Below are 24,143 nucleotides of genomic sequence, written 5' to 3'. Positions count from 1 at the left end.
CGCCTGCAGTGGCGTTACACCTCCACGTTACATCGCCTGCAGCGTTACCCCTCCACGTTACATCGCCTGCAGTGGCGTTACCCCTCCACGTTACATCGCCTGCAGCGTTACCCATCCACGTTACATCGCCTGCAGCGTTACCCCTCCACGTTACATCGCCTGCAGTGGCGTTACCCCTCCACGTTACATCGCCTGCAGCGTTACCTCTCCACGTTACATCTCCTGCAGCGGCGTTACCCCTCCACGTTACATCGCCTGCAGCGTTACCCCTCCACGTTACATCGCCTGCAGTGGCGTTACCCCCCCACGTTACTCGCCTGCAGTGGCGTTACCCCTCCACGTTACATCGCCTGCAGCGTTACCCCTCCACGTTACATCTCCTGCAGCGTTACCCCTCCACGTTACATCGCCTGCAACGTTACCCCTCCACATTACATCGCCTGCAGCGTTACCCCTCCACGTTACATCGCCTGCAGCGGCGTTACCCCTCCACGTTACATCGCCTGCAGCGTTACCCCTCCACGTTACATCGCTTGCAGCGTTACCCCTCCACGTTACATCGCCTGCAGCGTTACCCCTCCACGTTACATCGCCTGCAGCGTTACCCCTCCACATTACATCGCCTGCAGCGTTACCCCTCCACGTTACATCGCCTGCAGCGTTACCCCTCCACGTTACATCGCCTGCAGCGTTACCCCTCCACATTACATCGCCTGCAGCGTTACCCCTCCACATTACATCGCCTGCAGCGGCGTTACCCCTCCACGTTACATCGCCTGCAGTGGCTTTACCCCTCCACGTTACATCTCCTGCAGCGTTACCCCTCCACGTTACATCGCCTGCAGCGTTACCCCTCCACATTACATCGCCTGCAGCGTTACCCCTCCACATTACATCGCCTGCAGCGGCGTTACCCCTCCACGTTACATCGCCTGCAGTGGCGTTACCCCTCCACGTTACATCTCCTGCAGCGTTACCCCTCCACGTTACATCGCCTGCAGCGGCGTTACCCCTCCACGTTACATCTCCTGCAGCGTTACCCCTCCACGTTACATCGCCTGCAGCGTTACCCCTCCACGTTACATCTCCTGCAGCGTTACCCCTCCACGTTACATCTCCTGCAGCGTTACCCGTCCACGTTACATTGCCTGCAGCGGCGTTACCCCCCCACGTTACATCGCCTGCAGCGTTACCCCTGCACGTTACTCGCCGCGTTACTCGCCGCTCGGGGGGCTGTTTAAATCCCCGCCTCCGATGCCAGAGTAAACTGTTTAAACGACACGGGGGGTAGGGAGGGAGGGCATTGCTGGGTGGGAGACGGGGTGAGTGGGGTGGCTGGGTGAGTGGCTGGGTGAATGAATGGTTGAGCCGATGGCTGGGTGAGTGAGTGGGTGAGTGAGTAGATGGGCGAAGGGGTGAGTGGCTGGGTGAGTGGCTGGGTGAGTGGCTGGGTGAGCAGGGGAGTGAATGAATGGCTGGGTGAGTGGCTGGGTGAGTGGCTGGGTGAGCAGGGGAGTGAATGAATGGCTGGGTGAGTGGCTGGGTGAATTAATGGTTGAGCCAGTGGTTGAGTGGGTGAGTGAGTGGGTGAGAAGGTGAGTGTTTGGTTCAGGAAGTGAGTGGCTGGTTGAGTGGCTGGGTGAGTGGTTGGGTGAGTGGCTGGGTGATCAGGGGAGTGAGTGTCCTGCTGGGCAATGTCTGGCCATGTTTGTCAATGGAGGCTCTGGGCCCGCGTCAATAAGAACGTGCCTCCTCACGTCACCGCGGTGAGGGACGTTACCGCGACGAGGCCGAGTACAGTCTCCAGTCGAAACATCCACCCTCACCCCCACCCTCACCCCCACCCTCACCCCCACCCTCACCCTCACCCCCACCCTCACCCCCACCCCCACCCTCACCCCCACCCTCACCCCCACCCTCACCCCCACCTCACCCCCACCCTGACCCCCACCCTCACCCCCACCCTGACCCCCACCCTCACTCCCACCCCCATCCTCACCCTCACCCCCACCCTGACCCCCACCCTCACTCCCACCCCCATCCTCACCCTCACCCCCACCCCCACCTCCACCCTCTCCCCCACCCTCACCCCCACCCTCACCCCCACCCTCACCCCCACCCTCACCCCCACCCTCACCGCTGGTGTCTGTGACGAGCGCCTCCCTCCCTCTCGCCCCTCAATCCCCGCGTTCTCTCTCCCCGTGTAAACATCTCTCTCTCTCTCCACTCTCCACTTACTCTCCACCCCCCGTGCATCATCGGCTCCCCTCTCTCTCTCTCTCCCCTCACTCTCCACGTGTAAAATACCTCCTCTCTCCTACCTCCCTCTTCTCTCTCTCTCTCACCTCCTCACACCGTGGAATCCCCTCTCCTCCTCATCATCCTCACCCCCTTCTCTCTCCTCGTATATCGTCCGTCTCCCCTCCCTCTCTCTCCCCTCTGAGTATTCCCGTTATACCGTTTCTCCTCTCTCTCTCTGCGTCTCTCCCCTCTGTCTCTCTCTCCCGTGCCCCCCCCCCTTCTCTCTCCCCATCTCTCCCCTCTCTCTCTCCCGTGCCCCCCCCCCACGATCTCCGCCATGCGTCTCAGGTGACGCAGCCCGAGCGAGATTCGAGCCGGGCGAAGCAGGAGGAGGAGGAGGAGCGTGGGGATTCGGGGCTCCCGGTGGCTCCCGGTGGCTCCCCGTGAGAGCCCCCCAACCCCTCCAGCCGTGAGTCTGTGAGCGCCTCGCAGGAGGAGGAGGACGATGCGTCACCGCCGGCGCCGCGTGGCTGCGCTCTCCGCGCTCTGCCTCTCCCCGTTCCTCATCTCGCTGCTCAACGTCTTCCTCCTGCTTCTCCCGGGCGCCATGGAAGACACGGACGCGCCGCGCACGGCCAAGCCCCGGCACGGGAACGTGGACACGATGGACGCGATTGACACCGTGGAGCTGGGGATGCTGCCCCCGCCCCCCGGCGCCGCGGGGGGGCCCCCGGCGGAGGGGCTGCTCCGCTCCCTGGCGCGCTGGGCGGGGGTGCGCGCCCTCGGGGGCACGGGGGGCGGCCACGCCGAGCTGAGCCGCCTCATCCGCGCCCGGCACGCCGAGGTGAGCCGCCTCCGGGCTCTCCACGCGGGGGGCTCCCCGTGGGGCGGCGGGCGCGTCTCGGACCGCCGCCTCATGGAGACGGGGGGCTACCGCCACCTGTCGAGGCGAGGGGGGTCCCCCCTCTCCGTCGCCACCACGGCCGCCGCCGCCACCAAAGCTGGAGACCCCGAGGAACCCAGGTCCCTGGGTTGCGCTGATTTGGCCACCGTGTCTGGCCTCCAGTATCTGGGCAGCGGGTACACGAAGGCCGTGTACAAGGCGGTGCTGGGGCCTCCCTCGGGGTCACCCTCGGGCTGGAGGGGGCCCGTGGCGCTGAAGACGGTGGATTTGGGAGGCCACGATATGGCGACATGCGTGAAGGAGTTTGGTGACCCGGACGGATGCTACCGGCTCGCGGCGGCCAAGCTGCTGAAGGAGATGACCATCCTGGGTCGACTGAGGCATCCCAACGTCGTGCGGGTGAGGCGTGCTGGCATCGGCAGAATCGTCGTCATCCATCGGCTAAATCATCGTCATCTATTTGCAGAATCATCGTCATCCATCGGCAGAATCATCATCATCATCATCATCTATTGGCAGAATCATCGTCATCTATTGGCAGAATCATCGTCATCCATCGGCAGAATCATCGTCATCGGCAGCAACGGTAGCATCATCATAATCAGCAACAGCAGCAGAATGAGTCTGCTGAAGCAGTTGTAGCAGATGTAGAATAACCATCATCATCTGTAGCGTCATCAGCAGACATTAGTATCAGCAGTAGTAGTCGCAGCAGTTCCATAATCATGATCGTCATCAGCATCATCAGCAGGGGTAGCAGCAGAAACAGCAGCATCAGCAGTAGCTTTATTGTAAACATAATTAGCATCAAACTCCATCATCAACAACAGCTACATCAACAAAAGCATATATATTATCATCAGCAATGTTATTAACATTATTGTAATCATCGTTACAATCACCGTCATCCTCAACATTAGCAACATTCTAACCACCATCGTGATACACGCCTTCATCATGCTCCTCTTTATCTGCAACATGATCAACATCATCAGCATCCTCAACATGATTCATCATCATCATGGAGTCTACTACACTCCATCACCATAGATGCCATCAAAGCCATGAGTGTCGTCATATGTGTTGGTCGTACGTTTACACACCTTACACAATGTACCTTATGTACACACCTACATAAATATCACACACCCGCCTCTGACATATCGTGCACACACACTCACCGTGCACACATCATACTGTAACGCATTAACCCTTCGTCACCTGCATTGTTGCGAGTACACGCGTGTGTGTATACGCGTGATACAAACGCGAGTACGCGTGAGTACATGTGTGAATGTCATCGCGTCCGTGTCGCTGTGCGCGTGTGTGTGTACAACACGTGTGTACACCACGCGTATACACCACGTGTTGTGTACACGCGTGTTGTATACACGCGCGCACGTGTTGTACACACCACGTGTTGTACACACGCACGATGAGTGGCCTTGGATGATGGCGCGACGTGGCCTTGACGCACAGAGCAACATTGGGGGACAATGACCCGTGAAGGACGACGCGTGGAGCGAGCGGGGTTGACGGCGGATCTCGTCTTGATGTGCCTGTCGTTAGCATGCTTGTGGGACAGGCTGCGTGTGTGTGTGTATTGAAGGGCGTGAGATCGTAAATGGACACTGTGATCGATGTTGCCACTTGCGTTTGATGGATGAGATCATTATGGAGCCGGGATTGAATTTATGGATGTGAGATTGGTTCGGGTTTGCATTTGACATCAGATAATTGTGGTGTCTGGTGTGATATTATTATTGTTGTGATGCTCACTTGCACAGAAAGGCCTCACTGAGTCCCAATACTTTTTTCCAGGAGGGTCCTGCCAAGTGATTCGCAGTAGCGAGCGATGTTGCTATCCGTGATTCCAATTGAGTGATTTGCAGGTAATTTGTGAAGTTTAGGATGTTTGGCTAATACCGGTTACACTGTGTGGCGCTTTTGCGATGGTAGGAAGAAGATACAAACTCCACACAGATGCCCGAGTGGAGTGCTGCGAGGCACACGCGTTACCGATGTGCCACCCTGTCCTGGGATTAATGTGGGTCTTGCATTTGATGGATACGAGATCACTATGAATTTGGTATTGGATTATGGATCTGTAATTGGCATTGGGCTTGAGTTTGGGTGATGTCAGATGGTTATGGTGCGAGGTGTTATGCGGACCCGGGATTGAATGCATCTGAGATTGGATGGATCTGTGATTGAGGATCTTGGATTTATGTATCTGGAATTGGATGGATTCCCCAGCGCGGAGATTAAGCGAACGGATACGTCCATGTGCACGAGAGCGATGTGGGTGGTTTTGCAGATCGTGGGGGAGGCCTTCGATCCAGCAGTGGATTAACAAAGGCCTGTGAAATCGTTGCTGTTCGAACACCGAGGAGAGATGAGATTCGCCGGAATTCTGTGATGGGAGGAAGGGCGGGGGGAAGAGGAAAATCCGCCCCCGAGGCGACCTCCCACGTAGCGGATGATGATGATGATAACGAAGATAAACGATGATGATGAGATGATGTGAGCCGGGCGAGATGATGGAAAATATGGGGGCGGGAAGGGCAAGGAGGGGGGAGGGGAGGGGGGTGGATTCCACGTGTGTCTGCGTGTCTGCGTGGGGAGCGTCGTTGTTAGTGCAGCGATTAGCGCTACGCTGCATCACGAACCCGCACACGGGCCAACACGACCAGTGACGATTTTCTGAATTCGGTCTTGGTCCTCCCCCGAGGTCGACTCAGCCCTAAATTAGTTCCCTCTAGTGCGGTGTGTAAACATCGCCACCGGGGAGACAAAGGCGGCGGGACGTGCTTGTTGGCCACGTACCCCTTCGCGTGCCGTTCATAGGATGCTCGCTGAACAATCACCTGCCCCAAGAGTCTGTTTAGACGCCTATAGCGGCGGGGATCTTGTAGAGAGTTGTTTTTGCTTTGTGTCCACTCTTTGTTGTTGTGCGTGCGAGTGGGGAGCGGTGGCGCAGTGGTTAGCGCACTGCGCCACGAACCCAGCGGGCCACGGCCACCATCAGTGGCGACTTCGCTGTAGACGGCTGCCCGGCGCTTTGGGTAAACGTCGCCACTGGGGAGACAAAGGCGGCCGGGTGTGGTGCTGGCCCTCGTTGTGCCGTGTCGTCTGTAGTCGGTGCCCGCAAACAGCACTTGCCCCGACAGGCAGCTGAGGCTACGGCGGGGAGATCTTCTTTGTCTTTGTGTGCGTCCACGTGCGTCTCAAGCAGTGCACACCCAACCGCGTGTGCGGTGTGTGGTGTGTTTGTGTACGTGTGTGTGACGTGTACGTGTGTGTGTGGTGTGTGTGTAAGATGTGTGTGTGTGTGTACGATGTGTGTACGTGGTGTGTGTGTACGTGTGTGTGGTGTGTGTGTACGTGTGTGTGGTGTGTGTGTACGTGTGTGGTGTGTGTGTGTACGTGTGTGTGTGGTGTGTGTGTACGTGTGTGTGTGTACGTGTGTGTGTGGTGTGTGTGTACGTGTGTGTGTGGTGTGTGTGTACGTGTGTGTGTGGTGTGTGTGTACGTGTGTGTATACGATGTGTGTACGATGTGTGTGTGTACGGTGTGTGTAAGATGTGTGTGTATGTGTACAATGTGTGTGTGTACGATGCGTGTACGGTGTGTGTGTGTACGTGTGTGTGTACGTGGGTGTGGTGTGTACGTGTGTGTGTACGTGTGTGTGATGTGTATGATGTGTGTGTGTACGGTGTGTGTGGTGTGTCTACTGGGTGTATGTGCACGATGTGTGTATGTGTGAGGTGTGTGTGTGTACTGTATGTGTGTGTACTGTATGTGTGTGTACACATTCGCGCCTTGTGGGGTAGCGTGTGTACAGTACGGTGTGTACAGTACGGTGTGTACAGTACGCGGTGAGTGTGAGGCTGTACTGTATATAATGAGTGTGAGGTCAAATGCAGTCGGACGCGTTCAAGGGAAGGTGAGGAATTGGTGGGTACTGGAGGAGGTTAATGTGAGCAGGGTGAGAGGGGTGTGAGTGGTGAGCGAGGTGTTAATGGCGAGGGAGTGGTGAGGGAGATGTGAGTGGTGAGCGAGGTGTGAGTGGTGAGGGGCAGGGTGAGGGAGTGGTGAAGGGCTGGGTAAGGGAGTGGTGAGGGGCTGGGTGAGGGAGTGGTGAGGGGCTGGGTGAGGGAGTGGTGAGTGGTGAGGGGCAGGGTGAGGGAGTGGTGAGGGGCAGGGTGAGGTAGTGGTGAGGGGCTGGGTGAGGGAGTGGTGAGTGGTGAGGGGCAGGGGGAGGGAGCGGTGAGGGGCAGGGTGAGGGAGTGGTGAGGGGCTGGGTGAGGGAGTGGTGAGTGGTGAGGGGCAGGGTGAGGGAGTGGTGAGGGGCAGGGTGAGGTAGTGGTGAGGGGCAGGGTGAGGTAGTGGTGAGGGGCAGGGTGAGGTAGTGGTGAGAGGCTGGGTGAGGGAGTGGTGAGGGGCAGGGTGAGGGAGTGGTGAGGGGCAGGGTGAGGGAGTGGTGAGGGGCTGGGTGAGGGAGTGGTGAGGGGCTGGGTGAGGGAGTGGTGAGTGGTGAGGGGCAGGGTGAGGGAGTGGTGAGGGGCAGGGTGAGGTAGTGGTGAGGGGCTGGGTGAGGGAGTGGTCAGTGGTGAGGGGCAGGGTGAGGGAGTGGTGAGGGGCAGGGTGAGGTAGTGGTGAGGGGCAGGGTGAGGGAGTGGTGAGTGGTGAGGGGCAGGGTGAGGGAGTGGTGAGGGGCAGGGTGAGGTAGTGGTGAGGGGCAGGGTGAGGTAGTGGTGAGGGGCAGGGTGAGGGAGTGGCGAGAGGCTGGGTGAGGGAGTGGTGAGGGGCAGGGTGAAGGAGTGGTGAGAGGCTGGGTGAGGGAGTGGTGAGTGGTGAGGGGCAGGGTGAGGGAGTGGTGAGGGAGTGGTGAGGGGCTGGGTGAGGGAGTGGTGAGTGGTGAGGGGCAGGGTGAGGGAGTGGTGAGGGGCTGGGTGAGGGAGTGGTGAGTGGTGAGGGGCAGGGTGAGGGAGTGGTGAGGGGCAGGGTGAGGTAGTGGTGAGGGGCTGGGTGAGGGAGTGGTGAGGGGCAGGGTGAGGGAGTGGTGAGGGGCTGGGTGAGGGAGTGGTGAGGGAGTGGTGAGGGGCAGGGTGAGGGGCAGGGTGAGGGAGTGGTGAGGGAGTGCTGAGAGGCTGGGTGAGGGAGTGGTGAGGGGCAGGGTGAAGGAGTGGTGAGAGGCTGGGTGAGGGAGTGGTGAGTGGTGAGGGGCAGGGTGAGGGAGTGGTGAGGGAGTGGTGAGGGGCAGGGTGAAGGAGTGGTGAGGGGCAGGGTGAGGGAGTGGTGAGTGGTGAGGGGCAGGGTGAGGGAGTGGTGAGGGAGTGGTGAGGGGCTGGGTGAGGGAGTGGTGAGTGGTGAGGGGCAGGGTGAGGGAGTGGTGAGGGGCAGGGTGAGGGAGTGGTGAGTGGTGAGGGGCAGGGTGAGGGAGTGGTGAGGGAGTGGTGAGGGGCTGGGTGAGGGAGTGGTGAGTGGTGAGGGGCAGGGTGAGGGAGTGGTGAGTGGTGAGGGGCAGGGTGAGGGAGTGGTGAGGGGCAGGGTGAGGGAGTGGTGAGTGGTGAGGGGCAGGGTGAGGGAGTGGTGAGGGAGTGGTGAGGGGCTGGGTGAGGGAGTGGTGAGGGGCAGGGTGAGGGAGTGGTGAGGGGCTGGGTGAGGGAGTGGTGAGGGGCTGGGTGAGGGAGTGGTGAGTGGTGAGGGGCAGGGTGAGGGAGTGGTGAGGGGCTGGGTGAGGGAGTGGTGAGGGGCAGGGTGAGGGAGTGGTGAGGGGCAGGGTGAGGGAGTGGTGAGGGGCAGGGAGAGGGAGTGGTGAGGGAGTGGTGAGGGGCTGGGTGAGGGAGTGGTGAGTGGTGAGGGGCAGGGTGAGGGAGTGGTGAGTGGTGAGGGGCAGGGTGAGGGAGTGGTGAGGGGCAGGGTGAGGGAGTGGTGAGTGGTGAGGGGAAGGGTGAGGGAGTGGTGAGGGGAAGGGTGAGGGAGTGGTGAGGGAGTGGTGAGGGGCTGGGTGAGGGAGTGGTGAGGGGCAGGGTGAGGGAGTGGTGAGGGAGTGGTGAGGGGCTGGGTGAGGGAGTGGTGAGGGGCTGGGTGAGGGAGTGGTGAGGGGCAGGGTGAGGGAGTGGTGAGGGGCAGGGTGAGGGAGTGGTGAGGGCTGTGTGGGGTTTCCGGAGTCTGGGTATCGTCAGGAGCAGCGGTGAGGGGGGAGGGGCTGTGATAGGGATGGGGGGTCACGAGGGGAGGGGGCTGTGATGGGAATGGGGGGGTCGCGAGGGGAGGGGCTGTGATGGGATGGGGGGGTCGCGAGGGGAGGGGCTGTGATGGGGGGTGACGAGGGGAGGGGCTGTGATGGGGGGTCACGAGGGGAGGGGCTGTGATGGGGATGGGGGGTCGCGAGGGGAGGGGCTGTGATGGGGATGGGGGGTCACGAGGGGAGGGGCTGTGATAGGGATGGGGGGTCGCGAGGGGAGGGGCTGTGATGGGGATGGGGGGTCACGAGGGGAGGGGCTGTGATGGGGATGGGGGTCACGAGGGAGGGGCTGTGATGGGGATGGGGGGTCACGAGGGGAGGGGCTGTGATGGGGGGTCACGAGGGGAGGGGCTGTGATGGGGATGGGGGTCACGAGGGGAGGGGCTGTGATGGGGATGGGGGGTCACGAGGGGAGGGGCTGTGATGGGGATGGGGGGGTCACGAGGGGAGGGGCTGTGATGGGGGGGTCACGAGGGGAGGGGCTGTGATGGGGATGGGGGGTCACGAGGGGAGGGGCTGTGATGGGGATGGGGGGTCACGAGGGGAGGGGCTGTGATGGGGGGTCACGAGGGGAGGGGCTGTGATGGGGATGGGGGTCACGAGGGGAGGGCTGTGATGGGGATGGGGGGTCACGAGGGGAGGGGCTGTGATGGGGATGGGGGGGTCACGAGGGGAGGGGCTTTCTGGACTTTAGTTCACGAAACCCGAGCGTGGGATGTAACCTGAACTCAGACTCACACACAGACACACAAATACTCCCTCTCACACACACAGACTCACACAAATACTCTCATACACAGACTCACACACACAGACTCACACACAGACTCACACAGACACACACACAGACACACACACAGACACACACACAGACTCACACACACTCACACACAAATACTCCCTCTCACACACACAGACTCACACAAATACTCTCATACACAGACTCACACACACAGACTCACACACAGACTCACACAGACACACACACAGACACACACACAGACTCACACACACACAGACTCACACAAATACTCTCATACACAGACTCACACACACAGACTCATACACACTCACACAGACACACACACAGACACACACACAGACACACACACAGACTCACACACACTCACACACAAATACTCTCATACACACACAGACTCACACACACAGACTCACACACAGACTCACACAGACACACACACAGACACAGACACACACAGACACACACAAAATACTCACACACACAGACTCACACACATACACACAGACTCACACACAAATACTCTCACACACACACAGACTCACACACAGACTCACTCAGATGCACATACAAAGACAAAGATCCCCCGTATAGCCTTAACAGACTGTAGGGGCAAGTGCTATTCGCGAGCACCTATGAAGACCGGCACGGTACACCAGGGGGTGGCCAGCACCACGCCCGGCCGGCTTTGTCTCCCTAGTGGCGATGCTTACACACCTCATAAGGTACTCAATTGAGGCTAAGTCGATTAGATACATACACACATACTCATGCACACTCACATATATACACGCACACTCATACACACAGATACACTCGTACACAGATACTCATACACACTCATACACACACACACGGATAAACACATACTCATACACAGACACACACACTCACACATATATACTCAGAGATGCGCACACATACTCATAGGCAAAGATCCCATTCCATGTGTAGCCTTCAACGGACTGTTAGGGCAAGTGCTGTTCGCAGAGGTCGCAAACGGGGTTTGATTCCTTAGCCGTACTCGTACCCGGCCGCACCAGGGTTGCAAATGGGTACCCATACCCGGCCGGGTACGGGTACCCGTTCCCTACCCGTACCCTACCCCAAATGAGTGACAAATGGTTACTCACCAGTGACTCACGGCCTACCCGTACTCGGCCGCACCAGGGTCGCAAACGGCTACCCGTACCCGTACCCGGCCGGGTACGGGTAGCCGGGTATCGGGTAGGGTACGGGTATCGGGTACCCGGTTGCGACCTCTGGCTGTTCGTGAACACGCACGAAGGCCGGAACGGCACAACAAGCGGGTGGGGGCCCAGCACTACGGCCGGCCACTTTGTGTCCTCAGTGATGTTTTTACACACCGCACCAGGTACTCATTTAAGGCTGAGTCGGCCTAGGGGAGGCCCAAGATCGGTACAGATAATCGTCACTAGTGTTGGCCGTGAACGAGAATCGAACTCGGGTCGCTGGGTTCGTAGCGCAGCGTAGCGCTAACCGCTGCACTACCGCCCCCCACTCATTGACACACACACTGATACAAAAGACACAGATACACATAGATACCAAGATACACACACATACTCATGGATATATTCTCACGTACACACAAGCTCGTAGATACACGCCCATCGACATTCACACGTGAAGTCACACTCGCACACAGATACACATAGATACCAAGATACACACACATACTCATGGATACATTCTCACGTACACGCATGCTCGTAGATACACACCCATCAACATTCACACGTAAAGTCACACTCGCACACAGATACACATAGACACAGACGAGAGGTCGACCGAATCTGAACCGAAAAGTAAAAATTTTACTTTCGGCCGAAACCGAAACCGAAAGTTAAACTACACTTTCGACCGAGACCGAAACAGAAAGGTATATAACCGAAGTTACCGAATACAAGATTTATTAAATATGTCATGATGCAATGCTACTTTAATTAAAAATAAATCTAGAACTAATCATTGAGAGCCTGCAGTTAAGAGTCGCTTAATATCAAATCTTTAGGTGTTACTTACTGAGTAATTATATCCAAACAAACGAATGTTGTAGTTAAGAAACAACAGTTTTTTCCGCATTCAGCCAGTCAGGCTGCCGTCTGTTGACCGGTCGTATATACATTAGCAGACCATGGTTGCGGCTGTAACCTCGCTCCCAAGCTGCTGCTGCTGACCTGTGTGTGTTTGCAGCCTATCGCATAGGATTGCCTAGCGCCGACTGACCGGCCGATAGGCAGAGTGATAGACGTAGCACTAGCGTTATATTTTAAAAATAGATCTTCGGTTGATGACCACCGAAAGTCAATAGAGTATCAGTTTCGGCCGAAACCGAAACCAGACCGAAAGTAAAAAATTGACTTTCGGCCGAAACCGAAAGTATGCCGAAAGAGGCCATTTGCCAACTTTCGGTGCCGAAACCGAATTTGGGTCGGCCTCTAACACACAAAGACAAAGATATATAACAGTAGCCACCATTCGCCACAAAGTGCTTTTGCAAGAATAGGTGGACTGAGGCCACGTTAAGTGTGGAAAGCTCACTGCCAGGAGGTCACGGGACCTTGTTGGAGGGCGACTCACTCCAACTGCTCAGTGGCGTCCTTCACAAGCCTCCTCCACAGAGGTCCATCTTGAATACCGCTTGTACCAGTCATCGGCAAGTTCCATTAGCTCCACATCCTCCTGTACTACATGAGCCCATCCTTCTCTTGCACGTCCCGCACCCGTTTAAGCCTCCTCTGGGTAGCATAACAGAAACAGCTTGGGCATGCGGTGGCTGGGCATGTGGGCTACATGACCCAGCCAACGCAGCCTCGCCTGCCAGAGGAGCTCACTGATGGGATCGTGAGCTCCTCACACAATTCAGTTTGGTTAAACCCAGGATAGCTTGAAGGCAGGTCAGCCGAAGTGTTTCAGGCCAGCGCACATTTTATTTTTAAAGGCGACCACATTTCACAAGCATAAATAAGAGGGGGTAAGAGTGTGGCTGAGATGCCCCGGAGCTTCATGTGGAGCTACAGACTTCCTGATAGCATTATGTAGCCATTGACAAGATAATGCTGCTCGACTCCATTCGGAATGAAACCTCTTTCGCCTTATCAGAGCTGGCCATGAGCAACACTGTCCCCTCCCCTCCCCCCCGGTACTCTTGGCAAGCTGGTCAGCGTGGAGTGTTTGTTCACACAAAGTACCCAGAGATTCGCTCTGATTTGGTGCGTCTGATGGTAAGGCTGGATCCACCTCTTCACGGCGATCTCCGGTGGGACGCGTTAACGCTTGCTGCCTGGGATCCAGTGGTGCTGTCACAAGAGGAATGGACGGTCCTCCATTCGGGCCAGGATGACATCAAACAACAGGGAGTGTGCCTTCTGAATACAATAATGAATGGGTGTGTGGGAGGCCACGAGTCCCAGGCCATTGTTGGCTCGCCTCCGCATCAACGGGAGGAATGGTGGTGGTGGTGGTGGTTGCCTACGTCCTCACCGTCTGTGGAGGGATGCAGGCAAGGCTGGTGATGACTCAGAGTCTGTCTGACCCCTTTCCCGAGCCTCGGCTAAAGTGTCCACGTGATATCGAGTCAGCTTTTTGGGGAAAGTTAATGCCCCCCCCCCCCCCCCCGAGTTTACGAGTTTAATCGGGACTCGGGCACTTGACTGTTATTGAGCCAGATCGGCCCATTAAGCAAAGGTACGAGGCTGCTTGATTTCTGTGCAACCCATGGGCTTGTGAGCACCAACGAACCGTTCGCCCATTGACACATCCATTACAGCGCCTTGCGTGCATGCGGAGTCCCAAGCAAGAACATCTGCTGGCCATGGCCTTCACACCAAAATCTGTCATGGAGCTGATCTATCCACCGACCATCGGTTTGTTGTCTATAAGATGATGCGCCTGTCAATCTTCCACTGTGGGGTGGGGCATCCACCCTGGACCCCATTCAAAACTCACAAACACCTGGTCTCAGATAACTGTTGAATTGTCGTAAGCAATGATGTTATCATGGCTTGCAGGTAGTTGGCATCGACCCGCTGCCAAGGGAGAATGGCTAAGATTCAGGACTGCGACTCGCGCAGCTGTTATGGCTGCACCGGGGTTCCCAGTCGAGACCTCCACAGAAACCCTTCTTGGCGGAGGTGTTCCAGATGGAGCGGGCGCGCATTCTTACCGCCTTCAACATCCCACGGCGAAGAACGAGGAGGTTTACCGCAGCCTATGAACCGCGCGGTGCTGCAACGCTGTTGAGCGGTGGTCGCGGGCTGCTGAGATGGAAACGGTCTCAGAGGCACGCATGTGAACATATGAACATACAAATGATAGAGATCCCACGATGTAACGTTACGCACGAACATAACGAGATGTGCATACGTGCGCGCGCGCACACACACGTGAACACGCGCACGTAATTCACAAGCGAACATGCACACGTGACCTCACGCTCACAGTCCGTTACTAGCCTCCATGGGGAGAGCTAGGGAGACGGGGGAGGCAGGAAGGGGAAGATGTGAAGAGAGAGGCAGGGAGGTGAGCGTGGAGCAATGCAGGGTTGCTGAGTCTCGTGCAGACTCCAGGGGTCTCGGGGAGTCTCGGGGAGTGGTGAGGCAGGCAGCAGCAGCAGCGATGAGACGCGCTCGGAATGTCTCGCGCTCCTGCTGAGAGGCAACTCCCCCCCCAACTCCCCGCTGCTCCTCCAGCAGAGAGACTCGTGACTGACGAGGAGGAGAGAGTGTGAGGAACGACACGTGTACACACGTACTGTATCTAATTTAAACACCATGCACATGTAAACAAAGGCGGTGACCCCCCATATTCGCCTTTAATAGATTGCGAGGGCAAGTGCTGTTGAGGAGCACCTATTAAGGACAGCATGTTCCTGATAAACATACCCGGCCGCCTTTGTCTCCCCGGATTTGATGGGTTTTTTTATACACTGCACAACCTGGGTCATCCTAGGAGCCGCTGACCCAGGATGTGCATGGCGTGTTGTTGTGGAGTGGACACTGCTACCGGGAGGGTAACGAAGTCTCGGACTCGCTCACGACGATGACGATGTTGATGATAACGATGAGGTTGTTGACGCTGATGATGTTGTTGTTGTTGTAGCTGTACGGACACTGCTACCGGGAGAGTAACGACGTCTCGGACTCGCTCACGGCCATCACGGAGCTCGGCTCTCCACTCGAGATGATCCAGCTCCTGCAGACGTCGTGGGAGGAGCGATTCCGGGTCCGAGCCACGTGACTACCTCTGTGCCCACCTGTGTGTGACTACCTGTGTGTGTGACTACCTGTGTGTGTGACTGTGTGTGTGACTGTGTGTGTGACTAGCTGTGTGACTAGCTGTGTGACTGTGTGTGTGACTACCTGTGTGTGTGACTAGCTGTGTGTGTGTCTACCTGTGTGTGTGTCTACCTGTGTGTGTGACTACCTGTGTGTGTGTGACTACCGGTGTGTGTCTAACTGTGTGTGTGACTAGCTGTGTGTGTGACTACCTATGTGTGGCTAGCTGTGTGTGTGACTACCTGTGTGACTGTGTGTGTGTGACTACCTGTGTGTCTACCTGTGTGTCACTACCTGTGTGTGTGACTACCTGTGTGTGTGACTACCTGTGTGTCATTAGCTATGTGTGTGACTACCTGTGTGACTGTGTGTGTGACTACCTGTGTGTGTCTACCTGTGTGTGTCACTACCTGTGTGTGTGACTACCTGTGTGTGTGGCTACCTGTGTGTGTGACTACCTGTGTGTGTCACTAGCTGTGTGTGTCTACCTGTGTGTGTGACTACCTGTGTGTGTGACTACCTGTGTGTCATTAGCTATGTGTGTGACTATCTGCATGAATACCTCCGTGACTAGCTGTGTGCGTGACCGCCCTTGTGTGTGTGTGTGACTGCCCTTGTGTGTGTGTGTGTGACCGCCCTTGTGTGTGTGTGTGACCGCCCTTGTGTGTGTGACCGCCCTTGTGTGTGTGTGTGACCGCCCTTGTGTGTGTGTGTGACCCGCCCTTGTGTGTGTGTGCGTGACCGCCCTTGTGTGTGTTTGTGTGTGACCGCCCTTGTGTGTGTGTGTGACTGCCCTTGTGTGTGTGTGTGTGTGACCGCCCTTGTGTGTGTGTGTGACCGCCCTTGTGTGTGTGTGTGACCACCCTTGTGTGTGTGTGTGACCGCTCTTGTGTGTGTGTGCGTGACCGCCCTTGTGTGTGTGTGTGACCGCCCTTGTGTGTGTGTGTGACTGCCCTTGTGTGTGTGTGCGTGACCGCCCTTGTGTGTGTGTGTGACTGCCCTTGTGTGTGTGTGTGTGACCGCCCTTGTGTGTGTGACTGCCCTTGTGTGTGTGTGCGTGACCGCCCGTGTGTGTGTGTGACTGCCCTTGTGTGTGTGTGTGTGACCGCCCTTGTGTGTGTGTGTGACCGCCCTTGTGTGTGTGTGTGACCACCCTTGTGTGCGTGTGTGACCGCCCTTGTGTGTGTGTGTGACCGCCCTTGTGTGTGTGTGTGTGTGTGCGTGACCGCCCTTGTGTGTGTGTGCATGTGTGTGTGTGCGTGTGCATGTGTGCGTGTGTGTGCGTGACCGCCCTTGTGTGTGTGTGTGACCGCCCTTGTGTGTGTGTGTGTGACCGCCCTTGTGTGTGTGTGTGACCGCCCTTGTGTGTGTGACCGCCCTTGTGTGTGTGTGCGTGACCGCCCTTGTGTGTGTGTGTGACTGCCCTTGTGTGTGTGTGTGTGACCGCCCTTGTGTGTGTGTGTGACCGCCCTTGTGTGTGTGTGTGACCACCCTTGTGTGTGTGTGTGACCGCCCTTGTGTGTGTGTGTGACTGCCCTTGTTTGTGTGTGTGCGTGACCGCCCTTGTGTGTGTGTGCATGTGTGTGTGTGCGTGTGTGTGCGTGTGTGCGTGTGTGTGCGTGACCGCCCTTGTGTGTGTGTGTGACCACCCTTGTGTGTGTGTGTGACCACCCTTGTGTGTGTGTGACCACCCTTGTGTGTGTGTGTGTGCGTGTGTGTGTGTGTGCGTGACTGCCCTTGTGTGTGTGTGACCACCCTTGTGTGTGTGTGTGACCGCCCTTGTGTGTGTGTGTGTGACCACCCTTGTCTGTGTGTGTGACCGCCCTTGCGTGTGTGTGTGACCACCCTTGTGTGTGTGCGTGCGTGCGAGTAGATCTGCTTGAGCCTGACGAGGCTGCTCCACTACCTCGCCCACTCCCCGCTGGGCCCCGTCGCGCTCCTCGACTTCCGCCCGCGCCAGTTCGTGCTGCGCGATGGGGAGCTCAAGGCCAGCGACCTGGACGACGCGGGCGCCGGAGACCCCCCCCTGCCGGTGGCGCGGGGGTGCCGCGGGGGGGGCCCGCGGGGGGGGCCGCGGGGGGCCCCCCGCCGTGCTTCCTCCACTTCCCCGCGAGGAACTTCACGCTCCCCTGCTGCCCCCCGCACCAGGACGTGCGCGGGCCTCAACGAGAAGCGCAACCTCTACAACGCGTACAGGTGAGCGGAGCGGCGAGGGTGTGGCGTGGTGAGTGTGCGGGTGTGTGGCGTGGTGAGGGTGCCGGGGGTGAGCGTCGTGGTGAGGGTGCGGGGGGGTCGGGTGGTGAGCGTCGCGGTGAGTGTACAGGTGAGCGATACCATGAGTGCACAGGTGAGTGATGGGGTAAGCGATGAGTTGAGTGTACAGGTGGGCGACAGGGTGGTGAGTGGCAGGGTGAGTGTATGGATGAGCGAAGGGGTGAGTGACCAGCAGAGTCATGGGTGAATGGCTTAGTTAGTCAATGCTGGGGTGAGTGCTTGTATGGTTGAGTATCTGTGTGATTATCTCAGTGAGTACCTGGGTGAGTATCTGAGTGAGTATCTGGGTGAGTATCTGAGCGAGTACCCGTGGCTCTTGCAGGTACTTCTTCACCTACCTCCTCCCCCACAGCGCCCCCGCCGGCCTGAGATCCCAGCTCAACGACATCGTCAACGCGACCGGTGAGGAGGGGGTGCCAAGGGGGGTGATGACGGGGCGGGGTGACGGGGGGGGGTGACGGGGGGATGCTGGGGGGGGGTGACGGGGGTGGTGAGGGGGGCGGTGACGGGTTGGGTGGTGAGGGGGGGGGTGACGGGGGGGGTAACGGGGTGGTGAGGGGGGGGGTGACAGGGCGGGGTGACGGGGGGGGTGGTGAGGGGGGGTGACAAGGTGCTTGGGCACTTGGGTTCGATTCCCGCTCACGGCCAACACCAGTGACGATTATCTGAACCGGTCCTGGGCCTCTCCTAGGTCGACTCAGCCTCAAAATGAGTACAGTACTTGGTGTGGTATTCAAACATCGCCACTGGGGAGACAAAGGCGGCCGGGCGTGATGCTGGCCACCCACCCCCTCGTGTGCCGTGCCGGCCTTCATAGGTGCTACTCGCTAACAGCACTTGCCCCAAGTCTGTTAAAGGCTACACGGGGGATCTTTGTTCCTGGGTATCTGCATGGGTGACTGGTATTTGTGAGTGTTAGTGTGTTAAGCATGTACGTGTGTTAACGAGGTGTTTTAACAATGTGTGTTCAGAAGGTATGTGTGTTCATGTTGTGTGTTAACGAAGTGTAAGTGTGGGTGCGTTAAATGCGTGCTAATGAGGTGAGTGAACAATGTGTGACGACGTGTGTTCATGAAGTACGGCGTGGTGAGGTTCGTGAGCTCACGAGCTGTGTGGTGATGTTAACCAACGAGCTGTGTGTTGGTGAGGTGAGATAAAGATGCATGTGGTGACGAGGTGAGCTGACGAGGAGGGTGATGACGAGGTGAGGTAACGAGGGGGGTGGGTGACGAGGTGAGGTAACGAGGGGGGTGGTGACGAGGTGAGGTAACGAGGGTGGGGTGACGAGGTGAGGTACGAGGGGGGTGATGACGAGGTGAGGTAACGAGGGGGGTGATGACGAGGTGAGGTAACGAGGGGTGGGTAGACGAGGTGAGGTAACGAGGGGGTGGTGACGAGGTGAGGTAACGAGGGGGGTGTGACGAGGTGAGGTAACGAGGGGGGTGATGACGAGGTGAGGTTAACGAGGGGGTGAGTGACGAGGTTGAGGTAACGAGGGGGGTGGTGACGAGGTGAGGGTAAACGAGGGGGGTGTTGACGAAGGTGAGGTAACGATGGGGTGACGAGGTGTGTGGTTGGTGAGTAGAGTGTGACGAGGTGATGAGCGATGGGGGTGATGACGAGGATGGGACGATGAGGGTGATGACGAGGTTGAATGACGAGGAGGGTGTTGACGGTGAGTTGATGAGGTGTTTGACCGATGGGGGTGGTGACGAGGTGATGATGACGAGGTGTGGCGTGGACCCAGGGAGCTGCGGTGGGAGTGGACGAGACTCCTGAGCCCCATGGGATCGGTGCTGCACCAGTACCATCACTGGCCACCATCACCGCTCCAACCACAAGCCAGCAGCTCACCACGGGTGAGCCACTCCCCTCACCACGCACTCACTCACTCACCACACACTCGCTCATCACTCACTCACTCATCACTCACTCATCACTCACTCACTCATCACTCACTCACCACACACTCGCTCATCACTCACTCATCACACACTCACTCACCACTCACACTCACTCACCACTCACACTCACTCACCACTCACCGCTCACTCACCACTCACTCACTCACTCACCACTCACTCACCACTCACTCACCACACACTCACTCATCACTCACTCACCACACACTCACTCATCACTCACTCACCACACACTAACTCATCACTCACTCACTCACCACTCACTCACCACCCACTCACTCACCGCTCACTCACTGTGTATGGGCACGCGTGTGTATGACGACTGCGTTGGCTGTTGTCGCCTCCACGTGAGTGGGGGGGATGAGTTTAAGGGTGGGTTGAGTGAGTGAGGGAGGGGGTGAGTGGGTGGGTTGAGTGAGGGAGGGGGTGAGTGGGTGTGTGGGTGGGAGGGGGATGAGGGGCGGGGGCTGGGGTCTCTCCACCCTCACGTCGTGTTCGCATTGAGCCGCACAAAGGGAGCCTCTCGTCCTCTGCCCCCCCACTCACAAAGGCAGCCCCCCCCCCTCGCTCTGCGCCTTGACGACCCAATTAGCATTACTCAGCACGGGTCACGGTGGGGGGGGGGCATGGGGGGAGGGGGGGCACGGGTGGGGGCCATCGCCCCCCCCGTCCCACGTTGGAACTTAGATAATGTCTATGCTGTGGATATTGGGCGAGAAAGTGAGATTGTGAGTGAATGCACGAGGCGTGCTGTCCCTCCAGCAGCACCACTCGCGTTGTCGAGTCACGTGGTCGGAGCAGCCCCGTATTAGATGTTTCCACCCCCTCCCCCACACACCCGGCACACGACGTCAAGTATTAACGAGTGCCCGTGAGAGATAAGGCGACGTGGGGAGAGGCGTGTGTGTACTCACATCCACACACTCTCTCACTCGCTCACCCGCAAAGACAAAGATCCCCTGTACAGCCTTAACAGACTGTTGGGGCAAGTGCTGTTAGCGAGCATCTATGAAGGCCGGAATGGCACACGAGGGGGTGGGTGGCCAGCACCAACGCCCGACCGCCTTTGTCTCCCGAGTGGAAGTGTTTTTACGCACTGCACCAGGCACTAACAAGCAAAGATCCCCCGTATAGCCTTAACAGACTGTTGGGGCAAGCGCTGTTAGCGAGCACAGGTACTAACACACACACATTCTCAGCCACGACTCGCACACACAGCACGTGTGCATACACACCCCATACACGTGTACACACCCCACACGAGTGAACACACACCCCATACACGTGTACACCCCCCAAACGAGTGAACACACACCCCATACACGTGTACACACCCCAAACGAGTGAACACACACCCCATACACGTGTACACACCCCTCGGCTCGCCACAGGAATGCACTCACAGGGGTCCAGGGACCCCTGGGGTCAGGGGTTGGGGTCGGGGCGCCTAATAACCGTGCTCGGGAGGGGGAGGGGTGTAGGGGGAGGGGAGGAGAGCAGAGAGAGGAGGGGGGAGCAGAGAGGAGGGGGCTCAGAGAGGAGGGGGGAGCAGAGAGGGGAGGGGGAGCAGAGAGGAGGGGGGAGCAGAGAGGAGGGGGTGCAGAGGAGGAGGGGGAGCAGAGAGGAGAGGGGAGCAGAGAGGAGAGGGGAGCAGAGAGGGAGGGGGAGCAGAGAGGAGGGGGGGGGCAGAGAGGAGGGGGGGGGAGCAGAGAGGGGAGGGGAGCAGAGAGGGGGAGGGGAGCAGAGAGGGGAGGGGGGCAGAGAGGAGGGGGGAGCAGAGAGGAGGGGGGAGCAGAGAGGAGGGGGGAGCAGAGAGGAGGGGAGCAGATAGGAGGGGGGAGCAGAGAGAGAAGGGGAGCAGAGAGGAGGGGAGCAGAGAGGAGGGGGGGAGCAGAGAGGAGGGGGGAGCAGAGAGGGAGGGGGGAGCAGAGAGGAGAGGGGAGCAGAGAGGAGGGGAGCAGATAGGAGGGGTTGGGAGCACGTGGTGGGGGGGGAACAGAGAGGGGAGGGGAGCAGAGAGGAGGGGGGCAGAGAGGAGGGGGGAGCAGAGAGGAGGGGGGAGCAGAGAGGGGAGGGGGAGCAGAGAGGAGGGGGTAGGGGAGGGGGAGCAGAGAGGGGAGGGGGGGAGCAGAGAGGGAATCAGAGAGGGGAGCAGAGGGGGTAGGGATGTAGAGGGGGAGGGGGGCGAGAAGTTTCGCTTTAATCCCCTTAAGCCCCCCTCCCTCCCTTCCCCCACGACCAGCCCTGACCTGCCTCCCCCCTCCCTTTGGGGTGAGGGGACACAGAGGGATGGGATCCGGAGGATCCTGCCCCTTGCTGGGCATGGGGTCTTCGAACACGTGACATAAATAGGGTGATGATGGTGATGGTGCTGATAATGATGAGGTGGTTGTGATGGTGGTTAGCACTGTCGGCTACGTACGGTGTGAAAGAAGTTCAACATACATGCAACGGTGGTGTTGATGATAATGGTGATGATGTGACTGTAATTCGTCTGATGATGATGGAGATGTTGGCGGCGACTGATGCTGTTGATGACAGAAAACCTGTGCAGGACATCGATCCTCGCAATCACGCACCGCTCTCTCAACTCCCTCACCCCCCCCTGCCCCCTATCACTTGCCACCGTGTCCCTCCCCCGGTTCCCTATCCCCTTGGCCTGTTATCCACCTCCCAACTCCACTCATCTTCTACTCGGTTTCCTTTCCGCAAATATCCTACCCCCCTGCCCTTCTCTGTCTGACCCTCTGCTCCCCATCCCTGCACTTCGCTGGCTGTGTTCCTCTTCCCATCACTTCCCTTTCCGCCGCTCACGTGCTCTGCCCTTCTTTCCGGCCGCCCCGCTCCGGTGCGTAACCCCCCGCGAGCCCACCGGTCCCCCCCCCCCCCCGCAGACTACCGTGAGTTGCGCGGCGTGGCGGTGTCGGAGCGCCACGACTACCGCTGCATGCCTCGTACCACCCCACGGCGTGCCTGCTGTCGGTGCACGACGCGGGCGAGGCCGCGCTCGTGTGCAGCGCCCAGCGCCCTGCCGCGCCTTCGTGCTCACCGGCACGCTCACTGGACAGGTGAGAGCCGCGCCGGCGGGGGTCAGAGAGGGGGCTGGAGGGAGAATGGGGGGCTCACCAGGACAAGTGAAAGGGGTCTAAGATGGGCAGATTGGTGGGGGGCGTCACACACACACACACGCATACCATGAATGCACACAGACAGGTACATGAAAATTGAGGAGACAAAGGCGGTCGGGCGTGGCGCTAAGCACCGCCTTGTACCACCATGCCAGCCTTCAGCGGTGCTCGCAACAGCACTTGCCTCAACAATTCTTCAAGCTATACGGGCATCTTCGTCTTTGTTTGTATATGTGTATTAAGTGTGTGCCTGTGTAGTGGTTAGCGCACCTCCGATTAGCACGGTTGGCTACGTACGTTGCAAAAGAAGTTCAACTTATGTACATACATCCTGTGCTACGAACCTGCTCACAGACAACATCGGTGACGAATATCTGAAGTGGTCCTGGCCCTCCCCTAGATCAACTCAGCCTTAAATTAGTAGCTGGTGCGGTGTGTAAAAACATCAGTACGATGGAGACAAAGGCGGCCGGGCGTGGGGCTGGCCACACCACCCCCTCGTGTGCTATCCCGGCTTCATAGGTGCTCGCTAACAGCACTTGCCCCAAGAGGCATTCATGGTTACAAAGAGTGTCTTTGTGTGTGTATTTAAATGGCATGTAAGCTTGTGTGTGTGTATTTAAATTTGTGATCACACATGTGTGTGAATCACAGGAGGCACGTGTCTGCCTGACCGCCTTTGTCTCCCTCACGTGGCTTTAAACTCAATTTAAACATTCACTGCCAGAAAGAATGCGTCTGCAGATTTCAGTCTCGACCCCTCTCTCAACTCTCCCCCTCTCCCTCTCTCTCCTCCCCATCATTAATCTCTGTCTCTCTGCGTATCCCTCCCCCGCCTCCCCATGCTCCCCCTGCTCCCCCCTCGTCTCTCCCACCGCCCCCAGGTCGCCAGCTTGTGTTCTTCAAAACCGGGGCTGCAGATTTCACCTTGACCCGACAAAATCACGTACGTGCGGGAGTGAAGATGGGGCGGTCACGGAGACTGTGTGTGCGCGCGTGCGCGCGCGTGTGGCATGTGTGCGTGTGTGTACGTTTGTGCGCGCACACACGCATGCGTGCACACGCATGCACTGGTTTATACAAACACAGCCGACAGAAGATGGAGGGGGAGAGGGGGAGACAGAGAGAGGGAGGGAGGCAGTGGAGGAGGAGAGTGTGTTGGTGGTGGGGAGAGAGGGTGTTTGGTGGAGAGGGTGTGTGTGGTGGAGGAGGAGAGGGTGTTTGGTGGAGAGGGTGTGTGTGGGGAGGAGGAGAGGGTGTTTGGTGGGAGGGGTGTGTGGTGGAGGAGGAGAGGGTGTTTGGTGGAGAGGGTGTGTGTGGTGGAGGAGGAGAGGGTGTTTGGTGGAGAGGGTGTGTGTGGT

At 58.2% G+C, this 24,143-nt stretch overlaps 1 pseudogene; it reads left to right on the top strand.

Moving 5' to 3' along the window:
• Positions 1-1,483: 1,483 nt before the first annotated feature.
• On the top strand, positions 1,484-23,728 carry LOC133342157 (extracellular tyrosine-protein kinase PKDCC-like; annotated as a pseudogene).
• The last annotated feature ends 415 nt before the right edge of the window (positions 23,729-24,143 follow it).

The sequence above is a fragment of the Lethenteron reissneri genome, chromosome 14, assembly GCF_015708825.2.
Source record: "Lethenteron reissneri isolate LAM-NWPU_2019-01 chromosome 14, ASM1570882v1, whole genome shotgun sequence".
Lineage (NCBI taxonomy): Eukaryota > Metazoa > Chordata > Hyperoartia > Petromyzontiformes > Petromyzontidae > Lethenteron > Lethenteron reissneri.
The sequence above is the reverse complement of the archived record's forward strand: the minus strand, read 5'-3'. Positions and strand labels throughout refer to the sequence as shown.